Below are 4,501 nucleotides of genomic sequence, written 5' to 3' on the forward strand. Positions count from 1 at the left end.
ATCCTCCTGTCTCCATCTATCCAGTGATGGATGCAAGAGCCACCTTGTGCTTCTGGATTATGTGGGTCCTGGAGAATCAAACTTGGGTCCTTTGGCTTTGCAGGCAAGCGCACTAACCACTAAACCATCTCTCCAGCACCATACTTGACTTTTACATCTGTGCTGGGGAGCTGAACTCAGGTTCTCATCCTTGCGAGCAACGTACTTTATCTGCTGAGCTATGTGCACAGCCTGTTAATTTTACTTTATTTTTCAAAACATTTTATTTATAGCCAGGTGTGGTGGTGCATGTTTTAATCCCAGCACTCGAGAGGCAGAGGTAGGTGGACTGGTGTGAGTTCAAAGCTTGCCCAAGACTACATAGTAAATTCCAGGTCAGCCAGGACTACAGAGAGACCCTACCTCGAAAAAATATATATATATACTTGAGAGAGAGAGGCAGATAAAGAGAGAGCAAGAAAGAATGGGCAGTCCAGGGTCTCTAGCCACTGCAAACGAACTTCAGATGCCTGCTCCACCTTATGTATCTAGCTTTATGTGGGCACTGGGGAATTGAACCAGGGTCCTTTGGCTTTGCAGGCAAGTGTCTTAACTGATAAGCCATCTCTCCAGTCCACTATTTTATTTTATTTTTTGGTTTTTCAAGGTAGGGTTTCACTCTAGCCCAGGCTGGCCTGGAATTCACTACGGAGTCCCAGGGTGGCCTTGAACTCACGGCGATCCTCCTACCTCTACCTCCAGAGTGCTGGGACATTATTTTATTTTTATTTTATCTATTTATTTATTTTGGTTTTCAAGGTAAGGTCTCACTCTAGCTCAGGCTGACCTGGAATTCACTATGTAGTCTCAGGGTGGCCTTGAACTCAGTGATCCTCTTTTCTCTACTCTGTGAGTGCTGGGATTAAAGGTGTGCACCACCATGCCTGACTTTTTTCTTTTTTTTTTTTTTTGGTTTTATGAGGTAGGGTCTCACTTTAGCTCAGGCTGACCTGGAATTCTCTATGCAGTCTCAGGGTGGCCTCGAACTCACAGTGATCCTCCTACCTCTGCCTCCCGAGTGCTGGGATTAAAGGCGTGTGCCACCACGCCCAGCTCTGACTATAATTTTGTTTATTTGCAAGCATATATAGAGAAAGAATGAATGGGAATGGGCATACCAGGGCCTCTAGCCACTACAAATGACCTCCAGATACATGTGCTGCTATGTGTATCTGGCTTTGTCCGGGTACTGGGGAATCAAACCCAGGTCTTCAGAAATGGCAGGCAAGTGCCTTAACTGCTGGGTCATCTCTCTATTAATAATTTTATTTTATCTTTTGTTAATTTTTTAAAAAGCAATAGCTTTATTAGGAATATGAAGATGACTATTATATCTTAGGTTGTAGGATCTCAAAGTTTCTATCTTCATTTTCTGAAAGATTTAACTCCTTTTTGTTCATCTTGGTTACATATCAAATTCTAAGTTTAAGATACATGACCATCTATGTACATATTGTTCTTGACTCAGATTTGGAGAGAAGACAAACAGCCACCTTTGTCTCAAGAAGTGATAATTTTGGGTTGGAGAGATGGCTTAGCAGTTAAGGTGCTTGTCTGCGAAGCCTAAGAACTCAGGATCAACTCCCCAGAACCCACATAAGCCAGATGCACAAGGTGATGCATGTGTATAAGGTGGATCATGAGCACAGGGTGGTGCACGCATCTGGAGTTCATTTGCAGTTGCCTAGGCCATGGTGCACCAACACCACCCTCTCTCATAAATAAAAAGAAAAAGTTATATATTTATTGACAACTTCCGTAATTGTAAACAATATCCCATGTTCCTTCCCTCCCTCCCACTTTCCCCTTTGAAACTCCACTCTCCATCATATCCCCTCCTCCTCTCAATCAATCTCTTTTTTTTGTTATGCTTCTGGTTTTTTGAGGTAGGGTTTTGCTGTAGGCAAGGCTGATCTGGAACTCACTATGTAGTCTCAGGGTGGCCTCGAACTCATGGCGATTCTCCTACTTTTGTTTCCCAAATGCTGGGATTAAAGGCGTGTGGTTCAGTCTCTCTTTTATTTTTATGTCATGATCTTTTCTTCCTATTATTATGGTCTTGTTGTAGGTAGCTGTGGTAGTTTGAATAGATGGCCCCCAATATATTCAGTGTTTTATTAGTTTGTAGTTTGCATCTGTAGACACATGGCTGGAAGCAGGGTTAATGGGCAGATCTTAAGGTGTGGTGGTGGGTTTGAGATTTCAATTTAAAGATATGCAAAGTGTGCCTAGCTAGAGTTCCTGAAGTGTACTGTGCTGTATGGCTTTTGGTTTTTAGGCTTGTGCTTCTCTCTCTCTCTCTGTCTGTGTTTGGTCCTGTGAAGGTAGGCCAGCTTCTTCTGCCATTATGAAACTTTCCCTGGATCTATAAGCTTCAATAAATCCCCTCCTCCATAACTGTACCTGGTCTGGAAGTTCATCTCAGTGAACCTGAAGCTATCTGATACAGTAGTGTCAGGCACTGTGAGGTCATGTATATCCAGGCCATTTTGTGTCTGGAGGAGCACATTGTAAAGAGTCCTACCCTTCCTTTGGCTCTTACATTCTTTCTGCCACCTCTTCCGCAATGGACCCTGAGCCTTGGAAGGTGTGATTGAGATATTTCAGTGCTGAGCACTCCTCTGTCACTTCTTCTCAGCATCGTGGTGCCTTCTGAGTCATCCCAAGGTCACTGCCATCTGAAAAGGGAATGTTCTCTACCAAAAGTGAGAGTAGCATTAATATATGGGTATGCACATTAAGAGAAGTGCTTACTGGGCAGTTTGGTGAGCCCAGTATATACATTTAGCCAGACACCAGCAGATGTTACACCCCTAGGGCTCATGACTACTCCTGGTGTATGTTTTCAGTATTAGGAATGTATTCCTTCTCATGGAGCTGGCCTCCAGTCCAATTAGATAGCAGTTGGATTCCCCTATAATAGACATACCCCTATTGGACCCTTTGGCTCATTTGGCCTGGCTAACCAAATTTAAGGCTTGCAGTGTCCACTGTTGAGTATCTTCACTGGTGATTTCTCTCTCTCCCATTGAACTGCATGCAGCATAGCTTTTTCTAGCTTTCTGTCAGCTGGTCTACATGGAGGTGGTTTTCAGCTCAGTTCCAGCAGGATTTCTCAGTGACCTTGTAGCCCAAGTATGTGGTGTCTTCAGCATTATGGTCTTACCATCTATTCCTGGTGGGAAACCAAAGGCTTCGGCAATGGCCTGTAATGTTTGGGAGGTATCAGAGACCTCCTTCACTGGAAAGTATCCCATCCCAGCACTGAAAATTTTCTAGTAACCATCTAAGGCTTCTGGGTGTGCCATTGTCCAAAAAAGTAGTTGGGTGTGGTGGTGCACACCTTTAAGGCCTGCACTCAGGAGGCAGATGTAGGATAATCACCATTGAGTCTGAGGTCACCCTGAGACTACATAATGAATAACAGGTCTGCCTGGGCTAGAGTGAGACCCTACCTTGAAAAACAAAACAAAACAAAAAATTAAAAAGAAGTAAGGGCTGGGGAAATGACTTAGCAATTAAGGCATGTTTGTCTGCAAAGCCCAAGGACACCAGTTTGCTTCCCCAGGACCCACATAAACCAGATGCACAAGGGGGCACGTGTATCTAGAGTTTGTTTACAGTGGTTAGAGACCCTGGCACACCCATTCTTTCTCTCTCTGTCTACCTCCTTTCTCTCTCTCAAATAATAAAAATTTTAAAAAGAAGTGATAATTCAGGCCGGAAAGATGGCTTAGCAGTTAAGGTGCTTGCCTGCAAAGCCAAAGGACCCAGGTTCAATCCTCAAGAACCACATAAGCCAGATGCACAAGGTGGTCTATGTGTCTGAAGTTCATTTGCAGTGACCAGAGGCCTTGACACACCCATCTCTCTCTCTCATAAATAAATATTTTTTTTTCAAAAAATAATTTTTTTAAAGAAGTGAGAATTCTCTTTCCCATGTTCAAAAACCTGATTCTCTCTCAGACAGTTCCTTCTGGAACAAATTTCCCACTTCTTCAATAGCCAGTTTCAGTGGGTTCACATTTTCAGACTCTAGGACTAGGACAAGAAGTAAGATGTGTGCTAATTTTATTTATTTATGGGGGGGGGGGATTTGAGATACGGTCTCATTCTATCCCAGGCTGACCTGGAATTCACTCTGTATTCTCACGGTGGCCTCAAACTCACAGCGGTCCTCCAACCTCTGCCTCCCAAATGCTGGTAATAAAGGAATGCACACCTGGCTTATTTTTTTTAAACTTAAAAAAATTTATTTTATTTTATTTATTTGAGAGAGAGAGAGAGAGAGCAAGAGAGAGAGAGAGAGAATGGGTGTACCAGGGCCTCCAGCCACTACAAATGAACTCCAGACGCATGTGCCACCTTATGCATCTGGCTAACGTGGGTCCTGGGAAATCAAACTGAGGTCCTTTGGCTTTGTAGGCAAATGTCTTAATCGCTAAGCCATCTCTCCAGCCCC

At 43.6% G+C, this 4,501-nt stretch overlaps 1 non-coding gene across 1 annotated transcript; it reads right to left on the reverse strand.

Annotated features, from left to right (window-relative positions):
* Window positions 1-3,997: 3,997 nt before the first annotated feature.
* Window positions 3,998-4,123, reverse strand: LOC123461261. Its single transcript, XR_006637550.1, has one exon. It is a non-coding gene; the product is annotated as a small nucleolar RNA SNORD22 (small nucleolar RNA).
* Window positions 4,124-4,501: the final 378 nt, after the last annotated feature.

The sequence above is a fragment of the Jaculus jaculus genome, chromosome 5 (genome assembly GCF_020740685.1).
Source record: "Jaculus jaculus isolate mJacJac1 chromosome 5, mJacJac1.mat.Y.cur, whole genome shotgun sequence".
NCBI classification, from domain to species: domain Eukaryota; kingdom Metazoa; phylum Chordata; class Mammalia; order Rodentia; family Dipodidae; genus Jaculus; species Jaculus jaculus.